Genomic DNA, 19,205 nt, shown 5'->3' with positions numbered 1-19,205 from the left:
TGGCAGTGGAATTGTGGGATGACAGGTTGTCTAATCGCAATATACATTTTTGTTGTGACAATCTGGGAGTGGTGCACACAGTTTATAATCAGCGTTCCTCTTCCCCTCCGGCTCTGCGGCTGTTGAGGTTTCTAGTTTTGAAGTGTTTGAGGGTCAATATTGTTTTTCAGGCAAGATATATGCCGGGGAATGAGAATGGGGTAGCAGATGCGCTGTCCCATTTAAATTTGAGACATTTCGGCAGTTGGCCACTGAAGCTAATCCGATTGAGGTGACCTGTACATCTTCTGTCTGGCAGATTGTCGAGCTGGAATAGTGGGACTGGCATGGAGGTCCCTGACTCCATCTACTTTGTGGGTTTATGAGACCGCATGGGGCGACTGGGAAGCTTATCAAGTTAGATATTATTCTGCATGTAAGTCTTTAGATCAAGGTTTGGTTGAGTTCATTTGGGGGCATTATCAGCAGGGTCGGTCTACAGCAGTCATATCTTTTGCCCTGGCGGGATTGCCTTTTTCTCCCAAGTTCATGATTGCTGCAACCCCACAAAGTGTTTTGTGCATAAAGGTTGGGATAAAAAAGGCCTCCTGGCGAGGGAGCCTCGCCAGCCGATCGAAGTTGTGCTGCTGCAGTGTTTAGTAAGGGTGGTTTTGTTAGTTGCTTCCTCTGACTTTGAAGCTGTTTTATTTCAATTAGCATTTGTGTTGGCATTCTTTGGCGCATTTCGGGTTAGCGAACTAGTAGCGTCGAGTAAGAGGTCTTCAGATCCCGGTGCGTTGCATAAATATGTGGTGCTACAGGTTGGGGCTATCCTTTGTAAACAAAAAAACCCCGTTCTAAGATGGACCAGTTAGGGCGGGGACCTTGGGTGACCATCAAACCTCATTCTATAACAGAAATTTGCTTTTTGCGCTTGGCTGGATTATATGCGGGGCTGCAACCATTGGACGGTTCCCAATGGTTGTGGCATGCTGACTCCTTCCCCTTCACTAAGTTCCAGTTTTCTGCTGTGCTTAAGCACTGTTAGGGGCTGTTGGATTTGGACATTGTGCAATACAGCATGCACTCCTTTCATATTTGGGCAGCAACATGCGCAGCGGCTAGCGGGTTACCACCATCTGCCATTCAAGCTATTGGTCGGTGAAAGTCATCCGCTTATAAATCATATGTTAGATGTGATCAGCTTTAAGTTGTGTTTTTCCTGTCCAGAAACGTTTACATGTCAGTTTTTGAATGGCTAGCATTCAAAAAGTGGGTGTGTGAAGGGGTTCTTTAATTTTTCCTCCGAGGAGGCCTCAATTTAATTGGTTTATAGTACTCATGGTCCAAGGGAGGTTTTTGGGATTTTCTCCTTCACTTGGGTATCTTTCTACTATCATCTCATTCTTGGTTACTACTCTGTCTGTTCTCATATTTTACTGGTTACTGACATTTTTAGTACTGTTTTCTCTTTACAGCTTTGGCCGTGTCTTTTGAGCAAGTGTGACTGGTTGGCCATTCCTTTATTTATTTCGCTGAGAGGCATGGTCTGGCAAATAAAGGTGTCCTTGTTGTTAGGTGGTCTCTAGGTTCGGTAGTTTGGGATCCGAGGTCTGCAGTGGTCAGCTCTGTTGGACCTTCTGTTTTAGTATGAGAGGTGCTTGGGGCGCCCGACCTGGTTGGTGATTCATCTCAGAGGAAACTATGTCGGGCAGTCCAAGGGCATTGATCTAATATTGCGGATGAAGGCTGACTTAGCCACCCTTTGGTATCAGTGGCCTGGGGTGCACTTAGGGCCTGATTCAGAGCCGCTCGTAAGCGGCCGCTCATTCGCTCCGAGCGATGTTTGCCCAACTGCAGCATGCATACGGATCGTTATACGCATGCGCGAACCAGTCAGTGCGGCCGAAATTCATGTGCTCGCAAAATAGCGAATGTCTGATAATTTGAGTGACAGGAGTAGGCGTATGTGGGTGGTAACGGGGGAAGGTGCTTGAAAACGGGGAGTGGAGATCCGAACGCAGGCATGCTTAAAGGTCAAAACGGGTGTTTTATGGGTGCGCATAATTAAAACAGCAGCGTCATTGACCACGTCACTGGGTTATTTTATAGCCAGAACTGCTCGCAAAATTGTGGTAGCAAAAACCAACCCCAAGAATAGCGAGCAGTTCATACCCTGGTCGATGTACTCGATTAATCTAATAAATAGCGGACATGACGTAGGATGCGAGCGGCCAGGGGGCATATTTTTTCAAAAAGTTTTGTTCGCTCGTTCAGACCTAGAGACGTGAACAGACCGCAAAGAGCGAACGGTTGATTTGAATAGCCACCCCTATTTTCTGGGACGAGTGAGCGATAATTGCATCCGGCTCTGAATCAGGCCCTTAGTGTGGTCGGAGATTGTTATATTGTGTGTTAATTGCAATAAAGTTATGGACGCCGTATTACAGTATCCATGCAAATAATGGTATGGACATAATGGCAACATTACTTGTATTAGTAGCATTTATATGCATACTAGGGAGGCCAATCCTGGGATCGGCGGGATCCCGGGATTTTGGTTTAAAAATGGCCAGGATTGGAAGCTTCCAATCCTGGGATTCGGGATTGACCACCCTAGTGGTGATTAGGAAGGCAGCCCAGCTCCATTCTTAGTCACCACAGCCCCTCTCCCCTGGCTGTGTGCAATGCCTCTGTCCTCATGTCACATTGCGTAACCCTCCCCTGTGCCGACTGAAGCTCCTGCGCTCCCACCCATCCCTCTACAAGGCACACACTGTGCTGCCCACCACCCGCTGCCCAGTAAGTCATAGAGGGGGCTGGGCGACTGGCATTTTTCTTCAAGGCAAAGCCAATCTCGGGAATCCCGGTATTGAAAATACGGCCCAGGATTGGCCTCCCTAATGCATACTCTGCATCACTATAGATTTGGAACGAGGACTTACAAGCTTACAATCTTTAGGAAACTAGGACTTTAAGTGCTATGTTTTGCATATTGGTCCTGATAGACTAATGCGAAAAAGTAGGGCTAAGTAATTGCCAGTAGAGGGTGAGACAAGCAATACACACATACAAAAATGTAAGTATATTGCCTCTGCAGTAGCAGAGAGCATCGGCTCTCCTCTGTTCCTTCATCCCATGTCCCCATGCGGTTCTTACCTGCTCATTTAGTTTAAGACTCAAATACATTAATGAGAACCAAGCAGTGAACTTTAAATAGGAATTTTCTGGCCCTGAACTAATCAGCTTTCTAATTATAGTGTAACGAGGTGTTTATAATGAAGCTGCGGGAGAGAATTAGCAGAGCATGACTCCTGGGGGAGAGCGAACTTAGAATGCCAGTCCAGGGTGTAACAGTCGGGGGCAGCATGAGTACATCATTAATATTTATGTAATAACAGTTCTGTGTCTAGTGAGCAGCTTGAACATTCATTTGTGCTCAATAAATGGGGAAATAAATAGATCAGCATAGACGAGAACTGAGAGGAGAATGAAGAAATACAGAAGGTGGGGAAAAATGGGATATGTGCCACAAGGAACATGTGACAGTTGCTTACAAGTAGTGGGGGCAGCCATTTTTATTGCTGAACCAGTCGTGAGAATTGAGATTGTCCAATGAGGTCACTGGCTAATAATGAATTGCTGGTTGTAGTCTGATGAATATTGATCCAGCCCACATTGTTTCTGCATCCACAGTGTGTGGAGTAAGGTGACCTCTTATAAGTTCACAGCTGGCTCCTCAAACTTTGCTGACCAGCATATAAAAACAGTATTTAGTGAAAGACGTCAGTGCAGATCAGAGTTTTAGCGCCGTAATGAGGGGGGTGTGTGACCAATTTCTGCTTCTAGGACACAAGGCAGAGTTGGCAGCACAGTTGATTCTCTGCCAGAACCTTGCGGATTACCTGGAAAGGCACCTTCCTGCTTAGAAAGGCTCTGGGCATGTCCTCAGAACATTTCTGACAGCCAGGGTTGTTACTAGAGGTGTGCAAGTGATGCCATTACCCAGGTTGCAGGAGCCTGGGGCAGCACCATTGCTGCCCCACAACCCCTGCATCTAGCTAGTAGGCTGTCTAGAGCCCTGTATCACCTAGATCCAGGATGGCCAAAGTGTTGACCGCGGACACGTGACCGGTCGATCGCGGTGGACGTCCGGGAGCAGCCAGCAGCAGCCAATTAGAGTCAGGCAGATTCTTATTGGCTGCTGTACTAAGGGCCGGCACAATATGCTTAGCTAGGAGGCACCAGGATGGAGAGGCACTGCCACTGCCTACTCCATTTGCTGGGCACCCGCTGAGATTTTGTTACCAGCAGGCACTCAGCAGCTCCTTCCCTGCAGCGGCAGCTGGAGGCTGGAGCTTTGTGACATCACATGCAATGGGGTTGGGGAGTGCCATCCCAGAATGCCTCTGTAAACTGCTATGGCAGCATGGGTGGAGAGGGTCTGTGTATAGTCTCCGCACTGCGCCAGAGTCTATTGTGCAAGCACCGATCTCCATGCGCCATTTTCCCAGTGATTTCTGTAGTGTTCATAGGCAGATCTCTGGAAACACATGTCTGTGCCATGTTTCCAGTAATATCTGCTGCACAGAGGAAGAGGTAAGTATTGTGAATGGGTGTGTGGTGTGGGCCCATGTGCACTGCACACCCTGCACCCATTATAGATATGCCCACGCAGGGGAGGACTGGCACTTCTGGCAAATGCCTGAAGGGCAAATGGCCAGATGGGCTGGTCTGGCTGCTTGAAAGCGGCATGCAGAGAGATGGGGCATGCCAACTAGCAATGCCAGGGCCGCTAATTGGCCCCAGGTCATCACTGCACACATGTAAGGCAGATAGAAAGCAGACCCTGCATCACAATAATTTATAGCAAAGAAAAAACATACTTGTTCATTCAAGCCAGCCAGTTCTTCTCACACTCTTAACTCATGCCCTCTGTCTTTCCTTCTATTCTCTTCTTAATTCACATTCCCATTACACTGCCCACTATCCTACACTGTGATCTCTCATAGGGGCAGATATATTATTAATCAAATTTTTCATGGCAACATTAATGGAATTTTCACCTGAGTGTATCAAAGTGAATTCAAATTTCAAAAGTGTATTCTCAGCAATTAATAAAGATATGCAGTGCAAACATTTTCGTGGCAGATATCTAATGCGTTAACAGTTTAGCACATATCATGAAAAATACTTTAGCATGAACACCATGCCAAAAATGGGCAATTTTTTGCTAAATTTTCACAAAAATTGCTTTGATACATCTGCCCCAAAGACAGGGCCCTCCAGTCTCTCAGTTCTCACCCTGCACTATACTTGTCTCCAGTATTTTCCCTCTACAGTGCTATGGACACTTGGGGGCATATTTATTAAAATATGCAGTCGCAGATATTAAGGATTCCTTGTCGCTGCAATTTGCCATGGGAGCTGCTTCTACTGTCGGAAATGGAGGGACCATGGCACATATCCTTGGTACATCCAATGGATCGTTTATATTTATGAAACCTAGTGTTTTGGGGGTCTAGTCATTATGTTATTTATCGGGGTCTGAACGGACACTCATAATTAACATACTATCTCACCGCGAGCATCGGAGAAATTCATCTGGAGCCTAGTATAGCTGTATACTAGGAGCACTTTGAGATAGTTTGTTGTGTTCTCAGGTACAGTTAAAACATTTTAATATAAAACTTGCGTACCACCTTTTTACTAGGAGCGCTTTGAGTCACTATGGATCAGTCGATAGAACAATAGGAGAAACAACCCAGTACTAGTGCTGCGGTTGCTGCCAGCAGTCATGGTAGTACAACATCTACTAAAGGTGGTCCAGGGGAAATAAAGTTTAAGAAAAAGCACCTGAAATGTAAACAATATTTCACAATGTTAAAGAAAACATCACATCTAATAAGAAAGGGGAAAATTACTGCTGTAAAAAAGGAAAAATTGCCAACATTTCATACACATGCAGTGGGAAGGAAAGGCTCAGGCCATGGCCTTCCTTTGCAAGTAGTGGTCCTGCTAATGATGTTTCATGTACTAGAATGCCTATTGCGGAAGCCGGGGCCAAACATAGTCAGACATCTTCTGAAAACTCACATGCAACACCTTCTCACTCTAAGGGGCAAATGTACTAAAGTGAGAGTTTTTAGAAGTGGAGATGTTGCCATAGCAACCAATCAGATTCTAGCTATTATCTTCTAGAAGGTGCCAGTTAACTGTTAAGTAGAATCTGATTGGTTGCTATGGGCAACATATCCACTTCTAAAAACTCTCACTTTAGTAAATACACCCCTAAGCCTATGTGTCACCTTTAAAACAGGCAAATCAGTTCACCAAAACTAAGGCTGAAGACTAATCTGTGTGTTCACAAACTTCACAAATCTTTGAGGAGAGTCTAAGGGGTTTATTTGCTAAAAAGTGTTTTGTTTTAGAAGTGGAGTTGTTGCCCATAGCAACTAATAAGATTCTAGCTATTGTCTTCTAGAAGGTGCTAGATAAATGATAATTTGATTGGTTGCTATGGGCAACAACTCCACTTCTAAAAACCCACTTTAGTAAATATACCCTGAAGTTTGTCCACAAATGCTATGTGCGAATTTGACATTTCTTACACTATATTCCTAGGGAAGCCTAATTCCACCATTTCAGCACCTTCTGCAAATGTTAGGATGAGCAGCACAAGTAAAGATGGTGACAGAAATTGAGGATGTTACTGTGGAAGTGCAAAAGGGTGAGGGGGTTATTTGTGTATCTGATGCTGATGAAGATGTTACTGATGAGGATGTTGTTTGTGTCAAAGTAAGACAGCCAACAGTAGCAGTAGTTCTTGCCTGTAATAACAATAAGGCCATTGTCATGCCTGGGCAAAAGACCAAAAAAGCTACCTCTTTTGTGTGTAAGTACTTTTACCCAAATCCTGACATTTGTCAAGCCATCTGTTCCATTTGTGGAGCCAAAAAATGTAGAGGTAGGGACATAAACCATCTATGAACCTTCTCCCTGCTACATGAATTGCAGTGAGTTCATGCAAAGTTTTGGGAAAAAGATTAAACATCCTGTAAAATAATACAAGCAGTCCAGCATAAGCTATCTCCCAGCTCTCAGCTAGATCCCAGCTCATACCATCTCCACCACCAACACCTTCATCATCAATATCCTCATTAATGATCGTAGGTAGTTCTCCTGCATCCAATTTGCGAAGGTTAACTGACTCCTACTCTATCCAGGATTCCCGAGAAGAATCCTCACGTGCTAGGGCTGGTGCTGCTGCTGGGGGTGAATCTTCACCCAGAATGGGACCAATAAAACTAGTTTTAAACAAAAATTAACTGTGAAACAATCCTTTGGAAGAGGAAACAAGTATGAAACCAGTCATCCAGTTGCACAGCATATAACTGTAGCCATGGTGGCTATGCTAGCATTAGATCTGCACCCAATATCCATCATAAATGCATGTGGTTTTAGACAGTTAATTGAGGTCCTGTGACCTTGCTACCAAATTCCGTTCTGATTACATTTTACAAGCAAAGCAATTCCTTGCCTGTACTAGGACGTTAAAAAACTAGTTCTTGGCTTAGAAAATGCCATTGTTCTGACTATCCACTTAACCACAGATATGTGGACAAGAGATACTGGTCAATCGAAAGATTACATGATTGTGACAACCCATTGGGTGTATCATCATCATCAGCAGCAGTATCTAACACAACGCTAGCTCATTTACAGACAGGCTCCTCTCTGTATCACAGGCTTCACTAAGAGGCATTCTGGTGTCTATCTATTAGAAAAACTCAGATATGTCAATGCATTTATCTAGCATCTTCTAGAAGATAATAGCTATAATCTTATTGGTTGCTAAGGGCAACAACTCCACTTCTAAAAACCAACAAATTATTAAATAAAACCCTTAGACTCTCCTAAGGGATTTGTAAAGTTTGTGAATACTCAGATTAGTCTTCAGCCTTAGTTTTGTTTTGGTGAACTGATTTGTCTGTTTTAAAGGTGACACGGAGACTGTTCGGACCTCGATAATTAACATAATCTATCTGATGATTGGTAAGTACACACTTACCAGTCGTTAGTCCGATGTGTAGTGACTGTCATCACAACTGGGTGGGCATTTACATGTGCTGCCTAGTTGAGCTGTCAGTCACTGGCAGCCTCTGCAGCAAGGGTACTGGTGATCGCTGATCATCCGTTACATATATTGGGCATCGGCTGTGCTGCACAGCCGACATGATATGTCTGTGAATGACATCATTCACAGATATATTGTCTGTACACACTGGTCAATGCACAATTGATATATATGCCATTCAATTGAGTGGCCTATATATCCGCCAGTGTGTACCCAACATTACTCCAACACACTGGAGAATACTCTCTGTTTTTGCAAGCTACCGAAACCATTTAAAGTAGTAACTAATTACATGAGTTCACACACTGCCAGCTTGAGTCAGGTGATTCCCTTAATAAAACTACTGGAAACGCAGCTAGAGAAACTGAATTAGGAGATGAAACAAAGTGATTCCGCTAAATATGTTGGACTTGTAGATCACGTTCTTTTTTCGCTTTGCCAGGACCAAAGGGTTGTCAAGATCTTGCAATGGATCACTGCATTTTGGCAACCATGCTTGAACCTAGGTTTAAGTCGTACATAATGTCTTTCTGCCCAACTAACACAGATCTTAAAAGATGCAAAGAGCTCCTCGCCAGCAAGTTGTTAGCTCAGATGGCACATGACATGATGACGTCTCCTGCTTCAGTTTCTCCTGCATGCTGTTGCCAGGAAAAAACTGACCTTTTCCAAGAGACCCACTGGGGGTGTAGATGATGAGTCAATTCAGCGCACCAAAGTGAAATACCATTTCGACATCTGGTTAGGCTTAAAAGAATGTCCCACAATTATTTACACCTCTACCGTGATTCAATCTGATACACTAAGCATCAATAGGATGGTGGAGGATTATTTTAATGACAATGTCCAAATTAACATGTCACAGTCCTATTGATTATAGAGAAGAAACAAAATGCGATTTTGGAGCCCCTTGTAAAAACTAGCTCTCATATGTCAGTCGGTTTATTTCATACACTTATTTCATACACTTAATCATTAGCGCTTTCTTCGGATTTGATGTATTGAAACAGTTTATGTTTATGGAAAGCTGCTTAGAAACACACATGTGAAGCACTTAAATTATGCTTATTTATCAGAAGGGTCATATGCCTTGCCCAGTCCACTCTTTCATGTTTTTTATGATATTGCAGGGGTAGGCAACCTGTGGCACTCCATCTGCTGTGGAACTACACCCTCCAGCATGGTCTGCCACAGTTTTACTGTTAGGGCATGCTAAAACTATGGCAGGGCATGCTGGGACATGTAGTTACACAGCAGCTGGAGTCCAACAAGTTACCTACCCCTGCGTTATTGGTTACTATAGAAAAAAGAAAACATATTTTAAAGTTTGCTGTTGAATTATGTTGAATAATATTAATCTATTATTTTATTTTATATTTCAATGACTGCTATTCATACTCTAATTGTACAATAATATAGACCATTTTATTTTTTATTGTGTCATGCATAACAAAGACAAACAGGGAACTAACACTGAATCACAATCTCCTGTCAGAAGTCTCAGCCAGCAAAGTAGCTCACACAATGCTGCCCACAGAACTACGGGCCTCATTCAGCTTAGATCGCAAGTCTGCGGATGCACAAATGCAGTTGAAGTTTGCGTTCAGCGCATGTAGCGCAGTGCGTGTGTGAGTAATTGACAGGAAGCACCGTTTGAGGGTGGAGAGGGGGGGTGGTCGAAGGAACGCAGGTGTGCCTGTGCGTTTGAACGCCATTACAGGGGCATGCATAATTAAGCCCCTGCGAGAGCATATGCAGCCAGTGGTCTAGATGGCGACAGGAAGTTTAGCAGTTTGTCAGTGTCAGCTCAACCACAACTGTGCGCAAGGGTCCGATGTTTTCGCTGACTTGTGGATGTATGTAATGGGAAGTGGGCGGCTTTATACAGTGGTGGGCGTCTTGGTATAATGATTGCACTGCGAGCACATTCATTTGCATAATTTCACAGCGAGCGGGTGTGCGATTGTAGACTTGCGATCCGTGCTGAATGATGCCCTATGTACATACACTTGCTCAATTGAACAATTCAATTATGGTTTCTGAAATATATTTAAAAACTGAGTAGGAGTAAAAATGTGTCAGTTTAGTTAAGAATCATTCAAGTATATTGTGCATTCTTACTGTTATAGCCATTTGCATGCCAGGGGCAAAATTGAGAGGATGGGGGATTGACCTAAAGTTTTCAATGGGAAAAGTTGCCATTTATAGTAGTGAAGAGCAGTTCGGTTTTGCTGAAATCCAAACACACCCAAACTTTGGCGTTCCGAGTAGAATCGAGTCCCAGCTTTAATCACTTTGGGGTTCTCAGTAGATCCAAGTCCCGACTCTGGTCTTTTCGCCAAATTCAGAACTCGGATCTAAAGACCAGATCTTGCGTGTTTTGGATTATATTTAAGTCCCTCCCTCGTTATTTCAGGTGCTGTGAGGTTGCCAAAATTGACTGAAAAAGAATGTTATTGATGTTAATAATGCTATAGGACAGTTTGAGGTACCCTTAGGGTCTTCATAATATGTTTAAGGCACCCCTAAGCCAAAATAATTACAGAGCAGTCCCTTGTTTTAAGTAGTTGACTCAAATAACGTATTTAAAAAAAGAAAGAGAAAAACTGTACTATTCTTACTGAATGCCCCCTCCATCTCTCTCCCATTGCCCTCTAAATCTTTCTCCCATCGCCCCCTCCATCTCTCTCTCCTATTGCCCCTCTGTATATCTTTCCGCCCCCTCCATGTCTCTCCCTTTGCCCACTAAATGTCTCTCCATTTGCCCCTTTCCATGTCCCCTCCTTAATTACCTTTAGTTGTGATCGTCAGCGCCGTTCTGTAGCATTGCTCCTCAGATCAGAGCAGACACTTTCTGCCTGATCTCCCACAATGCACTGCGTTGTAGGACCCCATTCAGCAACAGGCAGCGTCAGTATTTACCGTCTGTTGCTTTACTGTGACTGCTCTCCCCCCGCTCATCACAACAACCCCCCTACGCCACTTTGCTCTACTGCGCGCCTCCAATTCCTCTCCCATCCGTGCAATAAGGCACCCTGGTGACAGCACTGCGGTACCCCAGGGAGCCTCGGCACATTGCCATAGGAACAAAACAGGACCAAGCTACAACATTTTAGCTGTTTTTTAAATTTTTAAAGAAATCCAAAACATTTGCGGGAGGTCCACACACATCACTAATTTATAGATGTGATGCACAGTATTAGTTTTAGAGGCAGATCAAAAACTATTTTATGTTAAGTTCTTAGTCAGTAGCTGTCATAGTGTAGTAACAATGCTATTATGGTATAAATAAAACAATGGACAAAAAGTGTAGATGCAAATGAAAATACAGATGATCTTGTCTTATCTTAACTTGCGTACTCTCAGCTACATAGCATGCGCAGTGCGAAAGCACAGATAACTGCTCCTCCAACTGATGTATGTTCAGCTCTGTATCAGCTAATACCAGAGCCGTAACTAGACTTTTTGGTGCCCTGTGCCAGAACGAGCATTGGCGCCCCCCTCATTTTTCAAAGGGACATAATGCACCCAAAAAGGGCCATGGCTTCATGGGGAAGGACCAGGGAAGAGATAGGAGAGGCCAGGAGATGCTGGGGATGAAATTAAAGGAAGCTACAAGCAAGAATTATAATAAACAGAAATTTTACAGGCCCAAACAGCGCCCCCTGACCTGTGGTGCCCATGTGCGATGGCACTGGTCACACTACCCTAGCTACGGCCCTGGCTAATACTCTATCACTGACTTCACAGAACCTCATTTCCTTTTTGCAAAGTCTTTTCTAATAACTTACTGCTTTTCTTTCTCACATTACAGGAGAACAAAAATGTGACAGAATTATGTGAAACCCACCACGTCACATAAAAACCACCTAACCGACAAATATTTTTTTCAAAAACGTCATCTAAAATTGTAATTTTTTTTATTATTTCACTAAGCCAAGAATTTCTATTTAAAAACATATTTATCCATTTTAGTAAAAAATAAATAAAAAAACACCTAGGTAGTGTCTAGCCGACTCCTGTAATTAGATATCTTCCACAGCTGTAACATTCTCCCATCACCTTTGTACACATAGATCTGATAGAATTAAATTCCTCTTTAAAATGTTGGGGGACAGAGGAGGATGGCATGGTCGCATGGTATGGGACCGTGCCATTGAAAGCCTATCTGGCAGCCCATGCAACCGTGCCAGTTAAGTGCTTAATGTAACCAATCAGTTCCTGGGAGCTGGGCATTCCTTCCCCCTGTGTCATTTCCTCTAAGGTGGGACTGTGAAAACCCTTTCCAAGGACCGCATCAGTTCAATATAGCCCTGCTCCACAACAGGATGTAGTCAGAATACCGATGCCCGGGAAGCCGTCGGATGGAATCCCAGCGTCAAAATCCCAATTTAGGACTAAAGATAGGAGTCTAAATCCTGACGCCTATCTTTATCCCAACGACAGTATCCTGACAGACGGCTTCACAAATGAAGGTAAGCGGAGACAGGGTTAGCGTTAGCTGCTGGGGGCGTGGGTTAGGGTTAGGCACCGCCAGTGGGACTTAGGGTTAGGCACCCACCAGGGAGGGTTAGGCTAGGGGGAAGGGCGGGTTAGGGTTAGACACCCCCCCAGGAGGGTTAGGTTTAGGGAGCGGGAAGGGGGGGCTAGGTTTAGTCAACCCCAGGGGGGATTTAGGGTTAAGTACCACCCCAGGAGTTTTAGGGTTAGGCGCACTTAAGGGAGGGGTAGGGATAGGGTACTTACCTTAGCTGTCTGGATTCTGCTTCCGGCATCAGCATTTCACCCGCCGGGATTTCATACGCAACCCCTCCACAACACCTTTACCCAGTACTAGAATGGCTTGCATGATTTCTTGGAGACTCGCCATAGGGGACCACCATAAATTGAGATTACATGTTTATCTTGCATATTAAATAGAGGGCTGGATTAAGGGCCACTTGTGGCTGGCTAAAATAATCAAGGACCTATTGTGAGAAGTAGAGGAGCTGTGATCAGTGCAGCGTGGGTGTGGCCAGTGTTGTGTGGGTGTGTCTAGTTCTGTGTGGGTGTGAATAGTGCTGTGTGGGTGTGGCCAGTGCCGTGTGGGTGTATACTCCCCTACACTATCAGCCCCAATGTCGGACGGACCCCAATAATTAACATTGTAACGTGCAGCGAGCACCGGAGCAATTCATCATTGCTCCGGCGTGGAGACAGCTGATCCGAAAATCATCTGTCTCCTTGAACAGTTTCACTGCTCCTTTTGGAGCAGTAAAACTTAGCACTGCCAAGGTTGACTCGGCAGTGCTAGTGCGCCTGCGTGGACTAGAGTTTTTTTCAGACAGGGGCGGAGATCCCTCTTCGCAACCCAGGGCTCCTTCCCTGTGCGGAGCAGGTGTGAAGATATCAGATGCTCCCGCAATCAAGCTCCAAATATATATAAAATTTTTGGAGCTTGCTAAATTTAGGTCCCCCATATTAATGTATGGGGACAGTGGGCCACATCGGGAGAGAAAGGTAAGCAGGAGCTATCTGTGATATCTCCTGCGTTATCTGCATGAATGGACCCAAAACTTATCTTCTACAAAAGTAGGTGAAACAGTTAATTTTCACCTGCTTTTGTAGAAATTAAGTGATAATGAATAGACCCCTGAATCTTATAAACAAAACACAGTCCAGCACGAAACATACTGTAATCCTTACATTTTTTATATGTTCAATGAACACCTCCTTATCGATGTCTCTCTGCATCCGATTTCCAGGTAGTTATATTTTTTGGTCAAAACTTGTTAAACTCTGAAACTTAGCACTAAAAAATGACTGTATTGTTGTATTATATAATACTACTAAAGGGTCACCTCAGTCTGCCCCTCCTTCCCCCCCCATACTTAGGCCCAGATTTATCTACAAGTGATCTTCTTGTTATCACTCGTTACTAATCTTGAATGGTGCTCCAACCAATCAGCTCCTGTTATGTGTTCGAAAAATGACAGGAGCTGATTGGTGCTCCACCATATAAGATTAGTAACAAGTGATAAGAATATCACTAGTTGATAAAGCTGGGTCTTATTCCGGGTCTTCCACCGGGATGCGGTTAGGATCCCGACAAGCGGAATGCCGTCTGCAGGAACTTCGGCATCAGAATCCAGACCGCCGAGACAACACCGGCGCCAAAATCCCGACATGACTTGGGATGCCGACGTCGGGATCCCGGTAGACGGCACCCCGATCGTAAGGACATCGGGGAAGGGTATCAGCCTCGGGGGGTGAGGGGGATTGGGACACACACACTTAGGTTTTTGGCGCCCGGGGGCGTCAGCATTAGGCTGCGGGAGGGGTGAGGTTAGGGTTAGGCTCCAGACAGGAGGGGGTTAGGTTCAGGTACCACCGGGGGATTAGGGTTAGGCACTAAGGGGGGAGGGTTAAGGTTAGGCACTAAGGGGGGAGGGTTAGGTTTAGGCACTTACCGGGAGGGTTAGCTTGTGGGGTAGGGAGGGTTATTATTAGGGTTCAGGAAAGGAGGGTTAGGGGGTAAATAGGACAGGGGAACATTACTTACCGTTCCCCTGTCAGAATTTAACCATCAGGGTGCCGCTGTCAGTGTACTGGCATGCCCCCGTCTCTTCCCAGCCGAGCATAGCACACCAGCCCATCACTGTCGCCACACCTTCCATCTTCCTGAGCTCACATAGTCAATCCGTAGGCAAGGGGTGGAGGACAGGGACAGTGACACCCTCCTTGAGCCAGCCCTGAGGCCATCAGCCCTTCTCGCATTTGCCAGAAGTGCCCGATGGCCAGTCCGGCCCTGGTGGCATCTATGGAAAACTAGTAGTTTGCATCGAGTTTGGATGTTCAAAGCTGAATACGGAAGAAGCTTACTGGTGTGCCTAATGTTGCGATGGTGGGGGTAGGATTAGGTTTAGGAAGCATAGCAGGGTTAGCTTTAGTTTTTTTTGGAGGGGGTTAGGGTTAGGCACCTCTAGGGAGGAGGGTTAGGGTCAGGCACCACTGGGGAGGATAGAGTTAGGCACTAAGGGGGGGAGGGTTAGGCAGCACTGGGTGGGAGGGTTACAGTTAGGCACTAAGGGGGGAGGGTTAGGGTGCGGGGAGGTTTAGGATCAGGGCCGGATTAAGGTCTGTGCGGGCCTCTGGGCAACAAACATGTGGGGGGCCCTATTAAATGTGACAAACTGGGGGTATGCGCAATGGGGACCTTATGCACAGCCCCCAGTAGTGTCAGTGCCCACAGTGGTAGTGCCCCGTATGCAGTGCACCCAGTAGTAGTGCCCCTTATGCAGTGCCCCCTATGCAATACTCCCATTAGTAGTGCCCCCTGTAGTAATGCCCTCTGTATAAATGCCCCAGTAGTAATACTCCTGTAGTTGTGCCCCAAATAGTAATGCCCCCCAGTAGTAATTGGGCGTGTGCCCAATAGTAATGCCCTAGTAGTAATGCCCCCTGTATAAATCCCCCAGTAGAAATACCCATTAGGTTGTGACCCCAATAGTAATGCCCCCGTAGTCATTCCCCCTTTAGTAGAGCCCTCTGTAGAAATGCCCCCAGTAGTAATGCCCCTCTATTAGTGCCCCCAATACTAATGCTCCCTCTCTAGTAGAGCCCCCAATAGTAATGCCCCCTGATTAATGCCCCCAGCAGTAATGCCTCCCCCCCTGAGTAATGCTCCCAGTAGTAATTCCCCCTCAGTAGCCCCCAGTAGTAATGCCCCCCCAGTAATGCCCCCAGTAGTAATGCCACCCCCCTCCCCGAGTAATGCCCCAGTAGTAATTCCCCCCCCAGTAATGCCCCCAGTAGTAATGCTTCCCCCCTCCCCGAGTAATGCCCCAGTAGTAATGCTCCCCCTGAATAATGCCCCCAGTAGTAATGCCCCCCGCCAGTAATGCCCCCAGTAGTAATGCCTCCCCCCTCCCCGAGTAATACCCTAGGTGTATTGCTCCCCCCGAGTAATGTCCCATTTAGTAATGCCCCCCGCCAGAATGCCCCCAGTAGGCCGTTTGCACTAAAAAAATAAAAATAAAGCTCATACTTACCTTAACCTTAGCCCCGCATCCGCTGCAGTCCGCTCGGCTGCTCCTCCGCACCATGGCAGAGACGTCATGACGTCTCTGCCATAGTGCTCTGCGTGAGCCGGAAGCTGGAGCTCACGTGAGCTCAAGCCTCCGACTCCTGCTGCCGCTGCGGGGAGGGAGCCGGGCGCCCGCTGGTAAATGGAGCCTCCCTGCGGCGCCGGGGTTAGGTTGGCCGGAGGAGGCGGAACTGGTTCCGTCCCCTGCGGTCCACTTTAACCCCGATGGGTGTGGGGGCCCTTAACGTGTGGGGGCCCAGGGACGATCGCCCCTGTCGCCCCCCCGTTAATCCGGCCCTGGTTAGGATACAAGAAGGGAAGGTTAGGGGGGAGATGGGATACCAACCATCGGGATGCCGCTATCGGTATTTTGACGGTAGGCATTCCATACCGATTCTGTAATAAAGGCAATTAGATTTCTAATGTTACATTTACTCTTTTGAACAATGAACCTCCTCAGTCTGCCTGCAAATCCTAGGCACACATCTATTCTGGAGGTGTCTCCTGAGAATGGCTTTCCATGTCATTTGAAGTGCACTGTATTGACCATCTAAGCCAACTGCTGCATAACCAATGCATCCCGTGCACTTCATAATCAGGTCTTGTGTCTGTGCTGTATTCTGCCTGACTCTGACTTGAAATGTTGTACAGTATGTCTCTAAGTATCTCTTCATTGTGTGTCTCCTAATGGCTCTGTATATTTTCACTATTAGAAGGATTAAGCAAACAGCAGTTATCTTACTAAGAAAAATAATTATAGTTGTCCTCGTGTTTTACTTTTTTGCATCAGATAACTGCCATAATTTTGTGAATAATATATAAAAGATAATTTCAACATTTTTCTATAGATAACTCTTTTCTATACAGTTAATTAATGACCAAGTAATTTCAGAACATAAGAGAAGTGCAGTTACACAAAGGAAGCTGTAGATGGCGCCATGTCAACACTCATTTTTCTATACTTGTTATTTTCAAATATGTGAAATGTTTCCCAAAAGCGATGTGTGTATTACGGCAAAGTGGTACAAATGCAGGGTAAATAATTGTATTACAGGTATGATCATAAACAAATCCCATTGCTTCTGAAGGGCTTACTCATGAGATGCATGGAGTCTCTGGATTAGACCGCTTAATGCCACAACCTACATGGTCATTTTTCACATACATATGGCTGTGTAGTTCCGCAGATGAAATCTGTCTGCAGCAACCAGAGAGATGTGCAATGCAAACCTCATAATAATGTGTCCTTAATTGACAAGAATTCAAATGTACTGTACATGGTATCTGGTCAGACAGTAACCATGTCGACACCACACTGTTGACATTAGAATGTCGGCATCTGAAAAATCACCATGTGAAATGTCAAAGCGAATGCACGCACGTGTGTGAGAGTCATACACATTTTGTGCACATCATACCTTACAACCATAGAGGTGGAACGGAGAAAGGTGATCTCATATAACCTAAGATCAGTAAGGGCATAGTCACTGCCCCTCCAGTCGTGTCCAGGAGTCTCCTGGGTTATTGGTAGACTTTCCAGACTTACAATTGGTAGAAAAAACTCTGGAATTTCTGTCACCCCTGCCCACCCCAATGCTGAACATCCTATAGGCACATGCTCGAGTCCACTCTCCTGCTCGGCATATAGAACTGAGTTAATATCCACCAGCACTCCACTAAGAGGAATATTATGTACATTTCTAGCCCATACAATTTTATATAATTGTTTGGAACTTTACTTTTGCGCATAAGATTTATTCCGCTAACAATGTTGAAAGTAAGCTGTTATTAAACATTAAAGCTGGCCATACACTATACAATTTTCTGTCAGATATCTGTCCAATCTGGCTGGTTGGAATGAAAACCTGGTATGTATGGGAGCAAATGACAGTCCATTATATGGTTTTAAACACTGAAAAAGGACCAAAAACTTGTTCAAATCGGTTATATTTGTGTGTTTAACCAATTTGTCTGAACGACCATTTTTGGCTATTTTCCAGTGTTTATGACATGGACATTATGAATGGTGACATAATGACCTCATCCCGCTGGCACTAGCCCCTTTTTGATCATCATGTTATTAGCGGCACTCTTGTGCTACAGCCCGCTAGGTGTCTCCTTTCTGCAGATCCTTGCGCTTTGCATGTTTTCATGTTTTGCTAACTATAGGCCTAACTCTGAGTCGGACACCGACCGCATGCGATGCTATTTGGCGATGTTATAAGTCCTGCGAATGCATCTAAATCACACTGCGCATGCCCCCAATTGTTACCGCGTGGAGATGCTGAACGAATTTGGCCGCAGGGAGTGCGTATTTTAGAGGGTGTACTTGGGGGTGACGGGGGGGTGGTTAGTTAGGCAGACGCACATGCCGCTGATAGTAACTGCATGCAAAACCGAAAATCTGCTCGCACAGGAGTCCATGTTCAGATAGAGAAACTGCGCCTGCAGTAGGGCTCATCCAAGTGTCGATAATGCGTCCGATGGTCTAAAGATGCACTGAGATAGATTCCACAGGCACAAGGCACAGCAAGTGGGCAGCGTCTCAGATTTAGGGAAATGTTCCGTATCTGAGTGTGACTCAGCATTAGGCCCTATGTGTTTATTCAAATGAAAGTAACATTAACAAAATGTCAAACATGTTTGCAGTGATTGCTGAACAAATGAACTTTCCTGTATTACAAAATCTTTCTGCTGCTTTATTCCTTAAAGGTTAATTTAAGATGAGATATAGAATTTCCGCTTGCAATGCAACTTCTGAATATTCCCTTCAGCCCTGCTACACTATATACCGTAGCATTTAGCAGCGGGTACCTCTTCTGGTGACATGCTGCCCACAGTGGGCCTGATTCGGAGACTGAGGCAATTCCGCCATTTCATGGGCGTGCATAAATTAGCAGCGTGAGAGCTCTCTGCCAGTCGGAAGAGCTGCACTGTTTGCGGCTGGTCAGACTTGCGTGGTTGGCTGATCTGCGTCGATAGTACCAATGTTTACGCTGTTGTACAGCGCCGGATGGATAAGAG

Source organism: Taudactylus pleione, unplaced genomic scaffold (assembly GCF_031769625.1).
Source record: "Taudactylus pleione unplaced genomic scaffold, aTauple2 ptg000032l, whole genome shotgun sequence".
NCBI classification, from domain to species: domain Eukaryota; kingdom Metazoa; phylum Chordata; class Amphibia; order Anura; family Myobatrachidae; genus Taudactylus; species Taudactylus pleione.
The sequence above is the reverse complement of the archived record's forward strand: the minus strand, read 5'-3'. Positions refer to the sequence as shown.